This window comes from Notolabrus celidotus, chromosome 14 (assembly GCF_009762535.1).
Source record: "Notolabrus celidotus isolate fNotCel1 chromosome 14, fNotCel1.pri, whole genome shotgun sequence".
Classification (NCBI taxonomy): Eukaryota; Metazoa; Chordata; class Actinopteri; order Labriformes; family Labridae; genus Notolabrus; species Notolabrus celidotus.
Window position 1 is genome coordinate 33,007,391 of NC_048285.1, and position 22,372 is coordinate 33,029,762.

General features: G+C 43.7%; 1 long non-coding RNA gene across 3 annotated transcripts in view; it reads left to right on the forward strand.

The window, feature by feature from the left end:
- The window catches only part of LOC117824900, a 208,852-nt gene that overhangs the window by 79,689 nt on the left and 106,791 nt on the right, over nt 1-22,372 (forward strand). For all 3 annotated transcript variants that reach the window (XR_004633741.1, XR_004633742.1, XR_004633743.1), the window contains exon 3: nt 14,493-14,610. This is a non-coding gene — a long non-coding RNA (uncharacterized LOC117824900). The remainder of the gene's footprint in view (nt 1-14,492; nt 14,611-22,372) is intronic.

The following is a 22,372-nucleotide window of genomic DNA, read 5'->3' on the forward strand; positions in this document are numbered from 1 at the left end:
CATTACAGCTAAATCTGCCCCTTCAGACCTCGTGTTGTGTTCTGAATCAACCTGTCAGACCTTGTTTCACCATAATCACCATCGTGCTGCACTTTTCCCATCACATATTAAAGAATGAATGACTTTAAGATATATGTCTGACTTTGTTATCAGTGCAGAGGCAGCTAAAGACTCACAGCAATCTCTGCAGATCTCAGTTTGATAGCAGAGTAACAGAAATGTTCAGAGGAATGACATGGAGTTCAAATCCTTTGACCTCAACAACATGATGGATTACATGCCATGTGTGGAAGGCTTTCATGTAGTGGCATTTACGTCCTGTGACACAAAAGCCCTCAAGCCTTTGTGTCACAGAGAACAGTGAGTAAACCTGCACCAGGGGACCTGAGGGGTCTGAATGCCTCTTAACCAACTCACATTTCTAACAGGTATCAAAGACAGAAGCAAACAGGAGGTCAGGACGGAGATTCAAATATTTTCATTTCAGACTTGTGAACATTACGAGTCCAGAATTACTGAGGCTGACAGTATGAGGACATGTAGGGAGGACTTCAGTGAAGGGGAAACCTCACAGGAGCTTTTAGACTCTTCACAGGCTGTTCATAACATCCCCTCTGCATTAAGGACTCAGAGATCTGAGTCTAAACCTCAGCGGGGTTCACAGTAACACGGAGGAGCCAGAATTCTGCCTGACAGCAAAGGAAGGACCCGACATCACAGCAGCAGATACTCCAAACACTCCAGTGGTGGAAGGTTTTAATGAGTGTGACCTCTGGAGGAGGAAAAAACAAAGAAATGAACGAACATATTTTTAATGATTAACTACAACAAGCTCTGTAGAGACTCTGTAGTGGATATCACTGCATTAAAAACAGACATGACATGTAGTGGAAGGCACTGCATTAAACACAGACATGACTCTGTAGTGGAAGTCACTGCATTAAAAACAGACATGACATGTAGTGGAAGTCACTGCATTAAAAACAGACATGACTGTAGTGGAAGTCACTGCATTAAAAACAGACATGACATGTAGTGGAAGTCACTGCATTAAAAACAGACATGACTCTGTAGTGGAAGTCACTGCATTAAACACAGACATGACTCTGTGGTGGAACTCACTGCATTAAACACAGACATGACTCTGTAGTGGAAGTCACTGCATTAAAAACAGACATTACTCTGTAGTGGAAGTCACTGCATTAAACACAGACATAACTGTAGTGGAAGTCACTGCATTAAAAACAGACATGACTCTGTAGTGGAAGTCACTGCATTAAACACAGACATGACTCTGTAGTGGAAGTCACTGCATTAAAAACAGACATAACTGTAGTGGAAGTCACTGCATTAAAAACAGACATGACTCTGTAGTGGAAGTCACTGCATTAAAAACAGACATAACTGTAGTGGAAGTCACTGCATTAAACACAGACATGACTGTAGTGGAAGTCACTGCATTAAAAACAGACATGACTCTGTAGTGGAAGTCACTGCATTAAACACAGACATGACTCTGTAGTGGAAGTCACTGCATTAAAAACAGACATGACTCTGTAGTGGAAGTCACTGCATTAAACACAGACATAACTGTAGTGGAAGTCACTGCATTAAAAACAGACATGACTCTGTAGTGGAAGTCACTGCATTAAAAACAGACATGACTCTGTAGTGGAAGTCACTGCATTAAACACAGACATGACTCTGTAGTGGAAGTCACTGCATTAAACACAGACATGACTCTGTAGTGGAAGTCACTGCATTAAAAACAGACATGACTGTAGTGGAAGTCACTGCATTAAACACAGACATGACTCTGTAGTGGAAGTCACTGCATTAAACACAGACATGACTCTGTAGTGGAAGTCACTGCATTAAACACAGACATGACTCTGTAGTGGAAGTCACTGCATGGGCTCAAAATCATTTAAAGAAACATTGTCTGTGAACACATTTCATCTCTGCATCCACATTTGCAGGTTAAAATTGAACCATGCAAAGAGGAAACCATATATAAACATGATCCAGAACTACCAGAGACTTCTCTGGACCTCAGCCCGTTTAAGATGGACTGAGGGGAAGTGGAAAACTGGAGTCTGAGTTATCTCAGTTTTGACTGCGAATAGAAATTTGATTAATTTAAAGAAAAATATTTTTGGAAACTTGAAAGCTGTGGTTTGTTTCAAAGTAAGAACAAGGGATTTTTTCAGACACATCTCAAATATATTCAGATTTCATCATAAAACTTCACATTCAAATATTCTGTATGAATGTAAGCTGTAAAAAAGGAACAAGGCCTCAGAGCAGAGCTTTTGTCTTTCCTTTCTGGACTCTGGTGTAAACATGAGAGAGGAGCATTCAGGAACCTGGGTTTGCGTTTCAGTCTGGGGACTCTGGGATTGTGACAACCTTGTAGGGACAGCAGAGGACATGCGATGGGACATGTTTCTGCGGTTTGGCAGAATTGTTGAAAGTCTGTTTTCCATCCCAGCCAGGCACAGTCCTTTAAGATTGCATGAGAGGGTTTTTTTCAGATTTCGTCCAATTTTGGGATTCAGAGCAGAAGCAGGACAGAACATGTTCTGATCGGCAGATTCATAGAAAACCTGTGTTTTCTGCTTCTCTTTGAGCGTTCCAGTCTTTGGAAGCAACACAGTCATGAAAAATAAGAGTTACTCGTGGATTGTGTGAAGCTTGTTGAAGCAGAACAAATCAGCAGGATGCCAACGACATGTGTAAAGATAAGGGACACATGAGCAGCATATTGTTCGCTCTGCACTCTGAGTGTTTTGTTTCCATGAAACCATCATCACATGTCTTTGATTACCCTGAATAAAATATACAGTATGAATAAAGAAATCAGCATAAAGGTTTTGTTCATACAGGACATGTAGAGGAATAATATCTATTGATGTTTCACAGATATGAAAAAGATCCTTTGCAACCATGCAGGGACTCAAATGAGCCCCTGGAGACACTTAGAGCCGAGCCAAGCATGAGCAGTATATTCACAATAATTACACACGTACATCTCATTTCATTTGTTTAAAAAAAGGAACAAAGAGAGAAGAGCTGCATAAACACAATTATTCACATCTTATATTCAGTGCAGATATTTTTAGATGATCAATAACATTAAAGCAACTGTGAGGTACCTTCATTTTGGACTTATGTAGTCACCTGCTCTTTAAAATATCTTTAATATGGGGTGAATTTAATGTTGAAAGTTTAAAAAAAAAGAAACAATTTGTCTGGTGAACGTAATCAAATTATGGAAGGAATTTCCACCTAATTAAAATGCTTTCATTAAGTGAGACACAATTTTGTTGATCCAACTAACTGTGAATATGTTGAGTGGAAATAAAGTATTGATGTTACTTATTTGCAATGTCTGCTTCTTACTTAATTTATAAAGGTTGTTTCAACATATTTACTAAGGTAGGATCTGACTTATTGGTCTTGGGTCACAATAACTTGTATAATATGATTATGGATAGCTTATCCATTATTATTTGCCTTTATTGACAGGGCAGCTGAAGAGAGACAGGAAACATGGGGAGTAGAGAGTGGGGGGAAGACATGCGGGACATGGTCGACCGGCCAGGAATCGAACCGGCGACCTCTGCAACGAGGACTATAGCCTTGATACGTGGGGTGCTAGGCCACTAGTGGCCCAATTCCAGTCAGTCACAGGCGATCTCTCCCAACTCCCCGTAATGGCTTTGCTTTGTCAGAAGCACGCTACCTAACAAGGACCAGAAAAGTAGACCACATCACTCCAGTTCTTAGATCCCTACACTGGCTTCTTGTCGGTCAGAGAATAGACTTTAAAATCCTGCTGATGGTTTATAAAGCACTGAATGGTTTAGGCTGATCTGCTACTACTTTATGGACCACCTGGACCTCTGAGGTCATCAGGTCCTGGTCTGCTTTCAGTCCCTAGAGTCAGAAGGAAACATGGTGAAGCAGCGTTTAGTCATTATGCACCACATATCTGGAACACACTCCCTGAAAGCTGCAGGTCTGCTCCAACTCTCACCTCTTTTAAATCAAAGACTAAGACCTTTATATTTGCCCCTGCCTTCCTATCTTAGCTCATTTTAACTCACTTTAAATTAAAATTTAATGTAATTTTTAATATATTTCTATTTTTCCTTTTCTTTTCTGTTTTATTATATTTGTCATTTTAATTGTGTTCTTTTATGCCTGTCTGAATGTCTCCAATGCTTTTAATGTTTTAATGTAAAGCACATTGAGTTGCCCTCGTGTATGAAATGAGCTATACAAATAAAGCTGCCTTGCCTTGCCTTACCTTAGCTGATGAATAGGGCCTGTCACACGTTACTGCCACCTTCTGCTCTGGATGGGATTCCTACCTAAACCCTTTAGGTTGTATTGACATAAAGACCTCAGAGAGACTTTTTCTAATAATATAAGTACCTTAGACGGCATTAGTCTGGCATCCCAGCACCTCTGCTAGGAATCTAGGAGTCCTATTTGATCAAGATTTATCCTTCAACTCCCAAATTCAGCAAATATCAAGGTCAGCCTATTTTCACTTGCGCAATATTTCTAAAATTAGACACTTCCTATCTCAGAGCGACGCAGAAAAACTAGTCCATGCATTTGTTACCTCCAGGTTAGATTACTGTAACTCCCTCTTATCAGGCTGCCCCAATAAGTCTCTAAAGATTCTTCAGCTAGTTCAAAACGCTGCAGCACGATTTTTGACTAGAACTAGGAAGAGAGAGCACATCTCTCCAGTGTTAGCTTCTCTACACTGACTCCCAATAAAATGTAGAATAGAATTTAAAATCCTTCTTTTAACCTACAAAGCCCTTAAAAATCAGACACCCTCGTATCTTAAAGAGCTCATAGTGCCCTGTTACCCCTCTAGAACTCTACGCTCCCAACATGCAGGCCTGCTCATCGTACCTAAAGTCTCTAAAAGTAGTATGGGAGGTAGAACCTTCAGTTATCAGGCCCCTCTCCTTTGGAATCATGTACCAGTCAGGGTCCAGGAGGCAGACACCCTCTCTACTTTTAAGAGTAGGCTTCAAACTTTCCTTTTTGATAAAGCTTATAGTTAGAGCTGGATCAGGCTTGGACCAGGTCTTAGTTATGCTGCTATAGGCCTAGACTGCCGAGGGGACCTGGTGCACTGACACACTGGGATCCTAGTTCACCCCCTTCCCCCCCATCCCCTTCATCACTTACTTTAACTCTGCCTGTCCCATTAAAGTTACTAACCATAGACCTTTCTGGAGTCCCTGAGCTCCCTTGTCTCGTAGGTCCCTCTGAGCTGCCGTAGACGTCCTCCTGCTGCGGACGATCTGGACTCCAGCTGATACGGACGTGCTGGACTCCAGTGGCAACAGCTTCTACTACTCGTCTCATCACTATCACCTCTCCCTCTCTCTCTTACTCCCCTCTATCCCTCTTTCCAGACCCAACTCGGTCTCAGCAGATGTGTGTCTAACATGAGTCTGGTCCTGCTGGAGGTTTCTGCCTGTTAGAGGAAGTTTTTCCTCTCTGCTGTAACTAGCTAAACACTGTGAGGTGCAATGCTCATGGTGGATTAAGGTGGAGTCTTACTCTGTCTTGGTGTTGGGTCTCTGTTCATAATTTGACATAGTGTGGTCTAGACCTGCTCTGTTTGTAAAAGCGTCTTGAGATAACGGTTGTTGTGATTTGGCGCTATACAAATAAAGATTGATTGATTGATTGATTGATAAAGCAATCTGGAAGTTTTAAGGATTTTGCATGTCTTTTTAAAACTACATGATTTGAAAATGTTTAACCACTAAACATGAATTAATATAATATAAGCTACATGTTGATAAAACAGACACCCATGTTGCTTTCTTTGAGTGTGTAGGGATAGAAGTACGTATTCTTCTCACTCTCTGTCTGGTGTGCTTTTGTAGCTCATTCAGAGTTCTCCTTATCATGCTGAGACTGTTTCCAACAAGGTAGTTCTCCTCACAGCCTGATGAAATGGAAGGATTTGCTGCCTTTCTTGTTTTAAATCACAATAAGTTGAATATCACTAATTTTCTTGAGCTGTTGCTGGGACAAAGACAATCATTTTGAGGATGTCAGATGGGCTTTCACTTTTCAGGTGAACTGACACTAAGAGTAACCTGGGTGCATAGACTTCAATAGTTTGGTTATTTCAGCCATCATGAAGCATCAGAAGTAAATGCCATCTATCAAAGAAGAAAATCTCTTCCCAGCAGGCAGATCTGCAGCCTGACAATCTGCAGCAGCGGCGTGCGATTGTTCACACACGCCAATTTTGAGCCATTACTCAAAATAGCTCTCATCCCCATCGACGCCTCCACAGTCTGACTGAATAGTCATGATTAAGGGACGTAATGTTTCTTTCACGGTGACGAGGTGAATCTTATTGTCAGCTTTGAGGAAACGACTGAAAAAATACGCTTTCAGTCCACAATGCACAGATTAGCCTACATGCACAAATCCTCCTATTTCACTGGATAATACCTTTTAACGCCTTAAAGAACATCTCCTCTCATCAAGTTATCCTTTAGGTCCAGGTGTGAATATCAGTAAATATATTTGAGAGTCATCATTAATCACAGCTTTATCATCCTCTGGTGAATCTAAAATTATTGTACAATAAAACATTTAGTATCCTTCCTTTAAAACCTGCTTTCTTATCCGCCCGCTCATTGAATAAATACAACACTTTCTTCCTTCTGTACTCAGTCTTTATGTTCAGGGTTTAAAATACACCTCAACATCGCACCTCCTCACACGCAGCCTGTTTTAAACCTTATTATTGCCACTTTACATCCTCCGAGTGCTTGACATCTGCTGAAAGGAGGCACTTCCTGCATTAGTTAAATGTTAACTCCCAGCGTTTACTACAGTAAATCTTGCAGGATCAACACATGCAGACTGATTTAAATGTCGTGTCTGTGCTTGTTTAGCCTGCAGGAGGAGTGAGTCAGTCCACATTATGTCTGCTTGTATAAGTGCGTTCATTTGAATGCATGTATTTTATGAGTTTGTGCACTTAGTTTGGGTTTTAAAGCACAGCTTTAACAGTACCGGATGAAATGTTTCATGGCTCCTGTCATAAAAGAGACGTCTCTTAAACATAAAACACGAGATCGGCTAAAAATGGAGCCTCATGCAGAGAAAATTCATATTAAAGAGGATCATTCCAAGCAGAGGCAAAGTCTTCTCAGCTCCTTACTGCAAGCATTATTCAAGTTTGAGCCTGTTTATGCACCATAATCAGTGTTTCAGTAGAGTTACTAAACCTCCAGTCTGAGTCCAGTCTTGAGTCCTCTGAGTGTGCATGCATGAGAACGTGTCTGCATGCATTTGAATGTGCATGCAGACAAACACACGTGTCAGCTCGTACTCTGAACTGAATAAACACTCAGGGCTTTATAAAATCTAACACAGCTCATAAAACAGTCCATATCAAAGAGAAAGTCTGAGTCGCCCTCTCCATCTTCTGAGTCCTAATGCAACCATTGCTCGAGTCCGAGTCCAAGCTGAGTCCTGAAAATCACTCGTGTACTACAAAGCTGGCCATTACACATAGTTTAACAACAAATGTTATTACTGCAACAATCCCAGAACCCATCAGTTGTCCTCTGATGATGATTTGGCCGATGGGAGTTAGTGATTCAGGACTTAAAGCTCTGTGTGTCAAGAGTTTTTGCAGTCTGACAAGCTACTAGCTACATGTGCATGGTGGTAGCTGTTTTAAGATATTCATCAAAGACAAACAGTTGAAGATGATTGATTCTGGTGCCTCTAAAATAAAGCATTTTCTGTTCAGTCATTTAGTCGAACTTTGAAAAAGAGGGACCAAATTCTTAATAAGAACGGAATTTTCCTTTAAAGCCCAAGACAGAGGTGATCCTATGTGGGTGAAAAGTACAGCTCACAACGTCAAGTAAACAGTAAACCAATCATAGGATAAAGTGTCTATGTATTCAATATCTGACAGTTAAAATTAAAAAATCATGTCACAATGAAAGTAGAGTGTATCCCAGCTCTGTCTTATCATCCCAGGTTCCTTCATGACTGCTGCTCTTAAACTCTTCAACATTTCTCTTCATGGTGTCGGGTCTCATTCGGCAGTTCGGTCACCAAAGCTGCAGTAAAATCCTCCGTTCCTCCTGAGCTCTGTGGCAGCACAGGGATTAATAAACCTGAGGTTATTAATTTCATGCAGCACTATCAGAGCCTCCACTTCACCCTCTCCACCCTGCATGGGCGACGCTGTGTGTGCTTACTTACCCTCTTGCATTATCCCATTTAAATACAAATTTGAGTTATGCACATTTTTATGTTAATGCATGCATTTGTTTTGCATGTGACCTTATTTATAGCAGCAGCTTCATTACCTCTGCTAAGCAGAGGGATGTCAGAGCAGCGTTACATTAGTGCATTATGTGTGTGCGTCCTTTTGTTAGTACCATACTAATCATTGTAATGACTTTTGCAGCTCCTGCTTCACAGGGGGAAAAGACTATTGTGTGTCCTTCCCTCCACAGAGATGATTTTAATTGCCCATGATAAGCATAATAAAATGTCAACTTATCCATAATTCTTGCTTGTTTTGCCTGTGTGTCTGCTGAGATAGCAGCACGGCCCATATAGGCAAAATGTACATAAACAAAGTGGAGAGCATTAGGTTTGTGTAACTGTGATTACTGCTGTGTTATGTTTTTGTAGTTTGAGTTTACATTGAGGTTAATATAAAGCGGACTGGAGCATCCGAAGTGTTCAAACATATTTTAGAATGAGTTATTGAAGGAGTTGTGTCCTGAACTCTTTCCACAGATGACCTCTTGATCTGTCTTTCATCTCCTTTTTCCTCTCTTACTTATCTTCTCCCCTTCTATAGAGGAGATGGAGAGGTAGAGCGTACAAGCCTAACCTGTCAGGACTGTGCTCCAGCCAGGGTTAGGGTTAGGGTTTGGGTTAGGGTTAGGGTTTGGGTTAGGGTTAGGGTTAGGGTTTGGGTTGGGGTTAGGGTTAGGGTTGGGGTTGGGGTTAGGGTTAGGGTTAGGGTTATGATTAGGGTTAGGGTTAGGGTTAGGGTTGGGGTTAGGGTTAGGGTTAGGGTTAGGGTTTGGGTTATGATTAGGGTTAGGGTTAGGGTTAGGGTTAGGGTTGGGGTTGGGGTTGGGGTTGGGGTTAGGGTTGGGGTTAGGGTTAGGGTTTGGGTTATGATTAGGGTTAGGGTTAGGGTTGGGGTTGGGGTTAGGGTTAGGGTTTGGGTTATGATTAGGGTTAGGGTTAGGGTTAGGGTTGGGGTTGGGGTTAGGGTTTGGGTTTGGGTTTGGGTTAGGGTTTGGGTTATGATTAGGGTTAGGGTTAGTGTTAGGGTTTGGGTTTGGGTTATGATTAGGGTTAGGGTTAGGGTTAGGGTTATGATTAGGGTTAGGGTTAGGGTTAGGGTTGGGGTTAGGGTTAGGGTTAGGGTTTGGGTTATGATTAGGGTTAGGGTTAGGGTTAGGGTTGGGGTTGGGGTTAGGGTTTGGGTTTGGGTTTGGGTTAGGGTTTGGGTTATGATTAGGGTTAGGGTTAGTGTTAGGGTTTGGGTTTGGGTTATGATTAGGGTTAGGGTTAGGGTTAGGGTTTGGGTTATGATTAGGGTTTGGGTTAGGGTTAGGGTTAGGACTAAATCATAACTTAAGTTAAGCAAACAGAACCAGAACCAAACTGAACCAAAACCAAACCTGAACCGAACCAGAAAAGAACCAGAACCAGAACTGAACCGAACGGAATCAGAACAGAACCAGAACAGAACCAGAACAGAACCAGAACCAGAACCGAACCAAAACCAAACCAGAACCGAACCAAAACCGAATCAGAACAGAACTGAACCAGAACCAAACAAGAAACGAACCAGAACCGAACCGAACCAGAACCGAACCAGAACCGAACCAGAACCGAACCAGAACCGAACCAGAACAGAACCAGACCAGAACAGAACTAGACCAGAACAAAACCAGAACAGAACCAGAACCGAACCAGAACCGAACCAAAACCGAACCAGAACAGAACCGAACCAAAACCGAACCAGAACCGAACCAGAACCGAACCAGAACCGAACAGAACAGAACCAGAACCGAACCGAACCGAACCAGAACAGAACCGAACCAGAACAGAACCGAACCCGAACCAGAACCGAACCAGAACCGAACCAGAACCGAACCAGAAATGAACCGAACCAGACCCGAACCAGAACCGAACCAGAACCGAACCAGAACCGAACCAGAACCGAACCAGAAATGAACCGAACCAGAACTGAACCAGAACCGAACTCAAGTCAACAGAACTGGAACCAATTCATACAAACAGAACCAGAACTCGAACCAAACTCAAGCAAATGGAACCAGAACCAAGTCAAGCAAACAAAACCGGAACCAAACTCAAGCAAACAGATCCAGAAGCAGGACCAACTAGAGCAAACATTATTCATGTCCTCAGGTTGGCATTGAGAAACATCAGAAGCCTCAGCTTGGATGGGCTGATCTGATTTCTCCTCTCAGGGAGAATTTGCCCGGTCTTTGAGAAGAACCCTAACCCTAACTCTAATCTTAACCCTAACCCAAACCCTAACCCTAATCTTAACCCTAACCCTAATCTTAACCCTAACCCTAACCCTAACCCTAATCTTAACCCTAACTCTAACCCTAACCCTAATCTTAACCCTAACCCTAACCCAAACCCTAATCATAACCCAACCCTAACGCTAACCCAAACCCTAACCCTAATCTTAACCCTAACCCTAACCCTAGCCCTAGTCTTAACCCTAACCCTAACCCTATTCCTAACCCTAACCCTAATGTTAACCCTAACACTAATCCTAACCCTTACCCTAACCCTAACCCTAATCTTAACCCAAACCCAAACCCAAACCCTAACCCTAACCCTAACCATAATCTTAACCCTAACCCTAACCCTAATCTTAACCCTAACCCTAACCCTAATCTTAACCCTAACCCTAATGTTAACCCTAACACTAATCCAACCCTTACCCTGAGCCTAATCCTAACCCTAACCCTAATCTTAACCCTAACCCTAATCTTAACCCTAACCCTAACCCTGGCCCTAGTCTTAACCCTAACCCTAATCCTAACCCTAACCCTAACCCTAACCCTAACCCTGCTCCTAATCTTAACCCTAATCTTCGAGTAGAAGGGTTTATTTCATCTCCTTTCTTTTTACCAAATCTTCTTGACAAAGAATTTGACGTGTCAAACCAACAGATTTGTCAAACCAACAGTTCCTCACAAGTTTTGAGGTCATTTAAGGTCTAAAAATACATTCTCATTGCAAACATGTCCTTGCAGCATTTATTGGATATTCTGTGTGTTTATATTGATGTCTGAATGAAAGAAAGAAACACCCGTCATCTGGTTTAGCCCCCTGGAAAGCATGTTTGGTCTCAGATCACACAGAGGAGAGTAAAAATTTTAATCGTCCCACAATTGCTAGAAACCTTCCGTCTGTCTCGCTCACTTTTTAAACAACGTGCATTCAGATTTCAGATTTCCTGCAGCTCGCTAAACTGACACCACACTAGACTCCTGTGAGGAGATGCCAGTACTCACATCCACCCGGTGTCTCTTATTTTAAGAGCATCTCTATGACTTCTCTCTCCTTCCTCTCTTTACTCCATCAATCAATCCCTCTCCTCTTTCCCAGACATTATGAAGAATGTCACTGCCCTTTCTTCCTCTCTGCTGCCTGCCTGAGACGTTTTAGAAACGGCTCCCTGTGGGGTGAAAGTATGATGCTTCTTGAATCATCAGAGTGAGTTATATGTTACTTTCTCTCGACCTCCTCTTCTTTCCTGCTTGTTTCCTGTTATTTACAGTTTCTATATGTCCCCGTCTCTTTGGTTTAGGCCTGTGTGTGCAGCTGTGTTTCATGTCGTGCTGAGCTGAGTGGCATTCTGGGATTTGCGATCACATTATCCAGGTTGCTGCTTCAGAACACATGATATGAGGAGGGAATATCACAGGAACCTGGAGGAACGTTTTAACATTATAACTTCATGAAATATTTAAAGCATTAGATGCAGCTTATTCCCCCGTATGGAGCCGTTTGATGAGGTATATCTCAGACATAGAGGCAACAGAGGGGGAGGAAGGGGGAGTGACCTTCTTGTTAAAGATCTGTTTGAAGCTGCTCTCATCAAATATTAAATAAACGCCATAATAAAGGTATAAAAAAGGAAGCTTTCAATCTCTCTCTGCTTTATTATTGGAGTTGATTTTTTTATAATCTCATTTTAAACACTCACATTCTGCCTTTCAATAAGATGCATGATTCACACACTGAACATTATCTCTACCTCTTATGTTTTAAGTGACTTAGAGAAGCTCTCACCAGCTCTGCTGTCGTTGTCTGGATGGCAGCACAGAGATGGTCGGGGTCCAGTAGCTCCTCAGGCTGCTCTCACATCTGTGCCCGCAGACTGTCACTGTTCCTGAGGCGCCGGTTAGCCTGGAGGCTAAAGTCCTCACAGTGGTTGCTGGCTTGACTCCTGGTCTTGGCCCCTTTGCTGCATGTTTTCTCCCTATACTCTCTTCTCCCGATGATTCCTGTCTCTCTTCAGCTGTTCTTTCTAATAGAGGCAAAAAATGACAGAATAAATAAGTGAAACTCACTTTTTATTGGCCACAGTGTCAACAAGCAGAGGTGAAACGTGTTGGACTTTGTTCCTCAGATTAATTTGACATGATGTGTGTGATCAGGCTGTCCCTTGCTCATTGAAGGAAAGCTGACTCTCAGGTTGGCTAGCTTCAAAGACTCAGCTTACGTGTCCGGTCTGTCTCTGATCCGCTACGGTCTGGCTCCGTGCTTTCTCGTCCGTCAACCGAGGTTTTCCTATGGTAATCACTGAATCAAGGATTCTCCTCCTCCTCCTCTCCTCATCCATGTTGTCTTTCTGGTCCTCTGAAAACCTCTGACCTGTTGACTCCAGGCCTGGCTCCTCTCATCATGAGCTACCAGCAGCTCTACTGTCTGCTGAGCTTTAAATCCACTTGCGATACAATCACCCAGGATGCATGTTAATGCTGCATACTGAGACAGAGTGCTAGCTAAGTTTGTTGGTAATGTGAGCCTTGTTGGAGGAGAATGAAGAAGATGCTGAAATGCTCTTTGAACATGGAAGATAGACGGTCAGTGAATCTGACATTTAGGAGGAAGGAGCAGAAAGTAAAGACTATCTCAAGCTTCTTACAGCCGATCAGGGTCCATATGCTTCTTGCACAAAACTGTAGTCCATAATAACACAGGACTTCCACCAGATCCGTATCCGGTCTGTCTCCGATCAGCTGTGGTCCCATCTGTGCTCTCTGGTCCGTCAACACCCATCGGTTGCATTTTCAGAACCCAGCACAGAGCAGGACCACCGGACAGCTGGAGTCATGTCAATCAAGGATTCTCCTCCTCCTCCTCTCCTCATCCATGTTGTCTTTCTGGTCCTCTGAAAACCTCTGACCTGTTGACTCCAGGCCTGGCTCCGCTCATCATGACTTTGGTTTGTTGTTGTAGTTAAGTGAAATACGATCTGGTGATAACACAGAGTGTTTTATTCTGAAAATTAACCGGATGTTTTCATTTTGTTTTGGTGAAACCTGACTTCCTGTCCCGCTCCATCTGCTCTGTTGAGATTGATGCGTCGTGCTCCGGCATCCGGGGACAAATAGAAGTCTTGTGTCTCTGATCTGGAGGACTCCGACCTGCTGGATCAGAGACTTAGCCGGGATGCATCAGAGCAGACCCAGTGGAAGTTAACACATTGACTAGAATAGAAACCTATCAGATCTGGTGCACTGATCTGGTGGAATTTGGCCGTTAAAAGCTGCCAGTATTTAGAGTAACTACTCATAATCTATTTATTGTTAGTTAAATTATGTGAGCAATATCTGCAGATTAATTGCCCCACTTCACAAAAGCAAACATTCATCTCAATCTTTTTCATTTTTTATTTAAATCACTCTTTTACAATCTGACTCTGAGATTTGTGAAAACAGGCGCACTCTTCATCCACCTCAGCTTCTCAGAGAGCCGTCTGAGTCCTCTGCTTTGATAAAATCACGATGTTATCAGGTACAGTTGCCATGTTCCACTTGCTAAACTGGAGTGCTGCAGCGCTAACAATGTCTAATTAGCACTGTCATCAGCTCCCCATCCTCTCTCCCCTCTTCTTCTCACTCCTCCTCTCTCTCCCCCCTCTCTCTTGATTTCACGGCTGCCTGCAGCATCTTCCTCTCGCTTGTTTTGAATGCTCGCGTGTCGCGGCAAGTGGCATCATGGGAAAAGAGACCAGGACATGAGTCACACACACAGTCACACTGGGCTCTGAGTCACACGTGCAGACAGGCACATTTTGTGGCACACAAAGGACTCATCAGAGTGGCTTCTGTACTCCAACAACACTCTCACTCTGAAATATTTATGTGTTCGTCTTTCAGGTAAAAGGAAGGACTGTGAGGGGGGGCAGGAGGAGATGGGACACACGAAGCAAAGCAGGAAGTGGAGGAGGACAAAGAAGAACAGAGGAGACAAAGAGAGACAGTGGAAGGAAAGAGGGTAAGAAAAAATGAGTGAATTGTTGAAGTTATCCTAAAAATGTTGCTCATTTAGACCCTGAATATCTCGACTAAGGTTCCAGGCCACACACTGTGCAGGTCTGTATAATGATTCCCTCTGACTCCCCAGAGGAGCTTAACCCTTTCATGCACAGTGGTTACCACCACATCATTTTCATTCAGTGTTGTCTTTGTGTACAGTTTGAGTTTGAATCCATGCTATCCTATGAAGTATCTGTTGTTGTGCTCTCCTGGCAGCCTCCTCTGAAAAACTGCTGAGGTAGTTTGTTCCCCTCGAGCTATCTCTTCCTGTATGAAACAAAAAACCTTCAGAGCTCAATTTCAAGATCTCAAACTGATCCTCTAAACCCCATCAGACATTTGAGGAACGAAAAATAGGATTTTAAAAGGGACATTTACTTTTTGCTTATGCATTAATAACATTTATTATTAAAATAGACTTTTGCATGGAAACATTGCATGCTCTCCACTCTTCTGGAAACATCTGTAACTTGCAAAAAATATGAAAATCTAAAAGAAACTCATTTTGAATGACCTTGGAAGTCAAACATAAGGCGTTTTTCTATCTTGTTTGTATGTGTGTGTATTTTTCAAAAGAAGAAGCTGTGATTCTCTTGATTTAGCAGCTTGTAACAGTAGTCTTCTCTCAGCCCACCGTGAATGCGTCTCTCCTCCCGGTGTTCCGGTTTGAGAAGTGACCCTGTAAACTGGAGACCTTCAGCTGAACGTGTCAGTGTTTGTGGAGTTTACACAGCTGTTGAAACACAGAGGGAGTTCCTGGGAATGCAAACTAGTTTAGTTTTTATTAAGATTTCAAAATATCCTCATCAGATATTTAATGATGGTCTAAAGACGTTTATGAGGGATGCATCCGGCTGAGAGTCTCCAGTTAACAGGGTCGCCGTTTAAACCAAAACACCGTCCGATCTCTGCGATCACGGCTTTTTGAGTTCAAAAGGATTTTAAAGCCGTGTTGAAACGTCTTTGCTACTCGCGCTTATCTCCTCTCACGTGTTGATTCAGTGAATCCATCTGTGATGAAATATAGCACCATCTAAAACAGACCAGCTGAGTCTCTTCATGCTAACAGGCTAACTGTTGTGTTGCTCATAATGATACCTGCCTGTCCGTCTGCTTCTATGGTGTCATCTGTGATGAATGGCATTCCTCTTTGAGTTACTGCCCTCTACTGGTCTGGTGGTGTAGTGCAGTTACTTTTTTTTTCTCAATAAGTCACTGGCCTGATTTGCACAATCTACCCGGGGCTTCAGCCCTGCGGTCGAAACGCAGACAACAATGGGGGCACAGGAACCTTTTAGTTCAGGGGAAAGTAGTTCTGGGGGCTAAAAGACCCCGGAACTCTTGGTCCAAATGCACCTATAATGAAGATGTTTCTCTGTTATTGAATAAGTCATGAATTTAAGATTTAACAGGCAGGAAACTCATCTCTTATATCTTATATCTATGGGTTATGTTTCTCTATAAGTGTGAGTTATACTAAACTGTCCACCTGCAGAAGTTTAGATATGCTGTACCATATGTCTGTTAAGGTGAAGCAAACAGACTCAACACAGATGGCACAACAACACCACCACTGTGGGGGCTCATTAGTAGAAGTGCAGGAAAGCCGACTGTGTGGTGAACAGAATCCTTTCAGAAAAACCCAAATCACCATCAGAGTTGATTTCCACGCTGGCACGATCTGTAGAGGAAGCGAAAGTTGGCTGAGCAGCGGCCGAGGAACCGGAGTGTCGTGCTGCACGGCTCAGAAGCTAGCCAAATCAGCTTTCTCCCTTTTCTGCAGAGGACGCTAACAGCAGCAGAGTTTTTCTTGCGGAGGCAGCTCGTGAAGAAAAGTGACAAGTGCTCACAAGTGACTTCGGCCCACGAGGAGAAGAAGGGCAGGGATAACAGTGCTCTTAGCTGAGAGGAGATCGGAAGAGTTGCATTTTGTTTCTGTGAAGCGTTACATCACTGACACTGTAAACAAACCCACAGAGGACGGAGGGAAGAATCAGCAAAGAGAGAGAGAGCAGGCCCGGAAAAAAGAGTGATGAAGACGATGCAGACGTGAAGCGGTGATGTGTGCAGCAGAGATCCGAATAAAAACAACAACAGAGCGCAGTCCAAGTCCTTAAAGCTATTGATGTGCCACTCCTGACAGAACACACATATTTTTGTTGTCTCTTGTCCCGTCCTGCTGCAGGATCTGTGTGTGGAGCAGTGTGTGTGTGTGAGTGTGTGAGACTGTGAAGCTCCACCTGACCTGCTCTCAGATGTTCTGTTGTCTGCTGAGTCACATCTCTGCTGCTGAGCAAAGACGAGCTCAGGAAGCCAGCAGGGATTTTGTTCACCTTCAGAGCAATGAGTCACTCGTCAGGTGTCTGTGTGGTTATTTTTAACACCAGACCAAGAAACAGTTAAATGTTTTACTTGTGATGCTCAGGAACACAACTGGCTGTATTTGAAAGAAAGAAAAAGAGATCTTAAGATATGAAGCTGATGTAGAAGTGCTTAAAACTGCAGTTCCTCAAGCGTCCACTAGAGGCTGGCTCTGGAAGCACCAGAAGCCACATACACACCCATTCAAAAAATCTTAACCACAGAAATAAACATGTTTACAGCCTGATTGTTAGCTTGCCTAATTATGGGCACAGCTGACCTGACAGGCGGCACACTGTAGCTGTTAGTGTCATATCTTGACCGCCCGTGATGTGTAGATGCAGAAGGAGTCTTCTTGACACTGGCTTGCTTGTTTAGTAATGCATTTATTACAAGAAAACAATACCAGTATCGGACAAGCACCGCTGAAAGCCTGGAAGACAGCGTGTCGATCTGTGTCTTCCTGTTTGCAGTTTACCAGCACCTCTTATAGGTCTGCGAGCCGGTGACATAGCCTACTACAGAGCCCAAACTTATCTTAACATCTAGTCTTTGATTGTACTCTCCTTGGCTCTGCTGGCTTAAGGGTCAGAAAACTTATCCATGCTAACTAAACAGAAAAGGGGTCTCATTCTAAATTTCCTTGAGAGTCTGGGACACCATAGTTTTCTCCTTGACTTGTTTTACGTCAGTTACTTATTTCCTGTCAGATACTTCATTAGCAAGGAGACTTAAGGCCGGCCTCACTCCTCCTCTTTGCCTCTTGTGGGCTAGACTGAAAGTAAGGTTGACACGGGACTTCCACCAGATCCATGTCCGGTGCATCTCCGATCCACTGCGGTCCGGCTCCATGCTCTCTTATCCATCAACACCCACTAGTTGTGTTTTCAGAACGCAGCATGGAGCAGGACCGCCGGACAGCTGGAGTCATGTGACTGAGGTTTTCCCACGGTAATCACTGAATCAAGGATCCTCCTCCTCCTCTCCTCATCCATGTTCCAGGCCTGGCTCCGCTCATCATGAGCTACCAGCAGCTCTACTGTCTGCTAAGCTTTAAATCCACTTGTGATACAATCACCCAGGATGCATGTTAATGCTACATACAGAGACAGAGTGCTAGCTAAGTTTGTTGGTAATGTGAGGCTTGTTGGAGGAGAATGAGGAAGATGCTGAAATGCTCTTTGAACATGGAAGATAGACGGTCAGTGAATCTGACATTTAGGAGGAAGGAGCAGAAAGTAAAGACTATCTCAAGCTTCTTACAGCTGATCAGGGTTGATATGCTTCTTGCACAAAACTGAAGTCAATAATAACACAGGACTTCACCAGATCCGTATCTGGTCTGTCCGGTCCCGCTCTGTGCTCTCTCGTCTACAACACCCACAGGTTGTGTTTTCAGAACGCAGCACAGAGCTGGACCGCCGGAAAGCTGGAGTCATGTCAATCAAGGATTCTCCTCCTCCTCCTCTCCTCATCCATGTTGTCTTTCTGGTCCTCTGAAAACCTCTGACCTGTTGACTCCAGGCCTGGCTCCGCTCATCATGACTTTGGTTTGTTGTTGTAGTTAAGTGAAATACGATCTGGTGATAACACAGAGTGTTTGATTCTGAAAATTAACCGGATGTTTTCATTTGGTTTTGGTGAAACCTGACTTCCTGTCCCGCTCCATCTGCTCTGTTGAGATTGATGCGTCGTGCTCCGGCATCCGGGAACAATAGAAGTCTTGTGTATCTGAGACGCAGCTGGAATGCAACGGAGTGGATCCAGTGGAAGTTAACACATTGACTAGAATAGAAACCTATCAGATCCGGTGCTGTGACAGATCGGAGATAGTGGATTTTGACCGTGAGTTAGCATTTCCAAAATAGCGACGATACACTTCAAACTCTGCTTCTGACGTCAGAGAGACTGCGTCCATGTATTATCAGTGAAAAGTTCTGGATGACGCATCAACGATCCATTAATATGCTTTCACTTCATCTCCCTCCCAATGAACCACACTCACTCCTCTCCTCGGGTAAATCAGTTATCTGGTGCACAGCTTAATTTCGACGGCTGCCATTTTCATAGAAACACATGAATATTTGAGTGGTGAGCACTGAGAGCTCAATATTTCATTAACTGTTCCAGACGCTGATTATTGGGCTAAGTGTTTTTGTGTGTGAGCTCAGAGTTTAGCCGCTGCTCTCCACTCTTTCACTGTCAAACAGTTTGCAGGGATTTAATCAAAACTAAACACAGCAGAGCCTGCTTTCTCCAATTACCCTCAATCAAAGCAGGAGGGGTCTAATTAGTGGACTCAGCGGCCGGGTCGCTCGGTTGGAACAAAAACCTGCAGCCTTTCCGTGGCAGAGGACCGGACACTGCAGGAAGAAGGGATCTGCTGTTGCTCAAGACTAAAAACTGATTGCATGTGCAGACGGACATTTGCAAAACTGCAGAGCTGAAGTTTTTATTCAGCTGAAACTATAGCACCCTCTTCTTTGACCTGGAGATGACTCTGAAGACATGACTGTAACACGTTCCTACCACCTTGAACCTGCATTATTTAAGCTGTTTTCTTCCCTGAAACACACAAACGCAATCAGGCTTCCTCTAAGTCTGCATACAAGAGAGAACCTCCATTCATAGTAACCGCTGGTGCATCGTGTTGTGATAGGTCCTGCTGTGAGGAGTGTTCTCAGCGAGGATGGGAGGAAGCAAACAAATGCTCTTTCTCCTCCACCTCTGAAAGCTTAATCTCATTTTCACGTGTGACTGTGCTCAGAGAACTCACCGTCCTGCTTCCTGTTCTGTCTTCATCAGTGACAGGAAGAGGATGAAGAGGAGTTCACAGCTGCACTCTCACTCTATTGACAGATAAACAGGATGAATAAACTGTTTGATTTGGACGTCCTGATGCTTCACATTGATCTGTGGTTGAATCATTGCTTCATAGAACGGAGCAGAGAGCACATGAACATGTTGAACGAGGCTTTCAGACTCTGACCTTTAAACACTGAAACATATCTGTCATGTTCACTGCACTTTTACCCACACTGACCTTTGGAGCTCTCTTTAATAATGCAGGCTGCTTTATTTTCTTTATGGTTTAAAGATGCATGTTAACTAATGTGGAATAAGATGCTACAGACTTGAACTGTCAGGGTGCTGGTTGGCGTGATAGTGACAGTCTGCAGAATGAGCATGATCTCAGTTGATGGTTGAGTGAAGAGGTTCATCTTAAAGTTGATGATGATGGTGTGCAGTTTAGGGGCTGAGTGCCTCTCTCTGTTCTCTATCTAAACTAACAGCTTAGTTAACTCACCTTTTTCAGGCATGATTATTTATGTGACACATTTCAAACTCAAGCAATTGAATTGCTTTACACATGTTTAGATGTAATTATAATTGCACACACGCTCAGATGGCATTTGACGTACAGTTAAACAAAACTAAATAGAAATGCATTTAATCTACAGACAATACCAAAAATCCCTCAACAGACTACAGATGGTCCAGGACTCAGCTGCCAGGGTTTTATCTAGAACCAAGAAATATGACTACATCACGCCTGTCTTAGCTTCTCTACATTGGCTGCCAGTATGTTTTAGAATTGATTTTAAGATTTCATTGGATACTTTTAAAGCTCTGCACGGTCTCGGCCTCAGTTTTATCTCTGACCTTTTAACACCTTACACTCCAGTGCTCAATCTGCAATCCTCAGGCAAAGAGCTGCTTACGGTCCCAAAAACTTGGCTGAAAACAAGAGGGGGGGAAGTTGTTTTCAGTCCAGGCCCCACAACTGTAGAATAAACTGCCGGATATTAGGTTGCAGCTGAGTGTGAAGCAGCGGGGATGGGGATCAGCACCTCCAAGTCTGAGGCCATGGCGCTCAGTCGGAAAAGGGTGGCTTGCCCTCTCCAGGTCGGAGGGGAGTCTTTGCCCCAGGCGGAGGAGTTCAAGTATCTCGGGGTCTTGTTCACGAGTGAGGGGAAAAGGGAGCGGGAGATTGACAGACGGATCGGGGCGGCGTCTGCAGTGATGCGGGCGCTGTACCGGTCTGTCGTGGTGAATAGAGAGCTGAGCCAGAAGGCAAAGCTCTCAATTTACCGGTCAATCTACGTTCCGACCCTCACCTATGGTCACGAGCTGTGGGTAGTGACCGAAAGAACGAGATCGCGAATACAAGCGGCCGAAATGAGCTTTCTCCGTAGGGTGGCTGGGCTCAGCCTTAGAGAGAGGGTCAGGAGCTCGGACATCCGGGAGAGGCTCAAAGTAGAGCTGCTGCTCCTCCGGATCGAGAGGAGCCAGATGAGGTGGTTCGGACATCTGGTTAGGATGCCTCCCGGGCGTCTCCCTGGGGAGGTGTTTCGGGCATGTCCGACTGGGAGGAGGCCGCGGGGAAGGCCCAGGACACGCTGGCGAGACTATGTCTCTCAGCTGGCCTGGGAGCGCCTCGGTATCCTCCCAGAAGAGCTGGTGGAAGTGGCCGGGGAGAGGAGTGTCTGGGCTTCCCTGCTGAGGCTGCTGCCCCCGCGACCCGGACCCGGATAAGCGGAGGAAGATGGATGGATGGATATTAGGTTGGCGGACTCTGTGCTCTCTTTTAAGCCATTGCTCAAAACAAACTTTTATTGGAGAGCATTTCCTGATTTTATTTGATCAAGGTGTCTTGCACAGGGTCATGTTCTTTTAATAGTTATTCAACTTGCACTAACTGTATGCTCTTTTTAAATGCTCTTTATTTTGCACATGACTTTTGAGGCATTGTAAAGCACTTTGTAACATAGTTTTTGAAAAGTGCTCTATAAATAAAGATTATTATTATCATTATAATAAAGGGGCAATAATCAATAATCTGATCCTGATAAGCTTTTGTAAGACAGGGTCATGAGATTCCTGCATGTGTTCACTTTGTACGTGTTTGCACAATGCAAGAACTTGCTTCTCTGTTTGTCTATAGTTAAAGAATAAAACTGTAACTAAAAAATGACAACTTCTAAACCGCTTAGATCGTCCCGTCTGTCTTCCTTAGATCTGCACAGAGCCGTGCCTCATTCAGGGTCAGGGTGCAGGGTTTATCTTGAGAGGTTGAAGTTGTTTTATTTGAAGCTTTGAGAAATCTAACTCTGAGATATCTGCCACCGGAACAATCACAGTAAATGGGACACAGTTTGTGGTACTCAAACACAACAGCAACACGACTTCACAGCGATAATCTCACTCAGAGCAGTTTCCATCCCTTCCTCCCTTCTTTAAAAACTTATACTGTGTGAAGTGGAGAGTGAAATGCAGAGGATAAAGCATCATCATATGAAACATTACCATCTATCTCTCCTGAAGTGTGTCCTGATGTGACTGCATCCTGCTAACAGTGT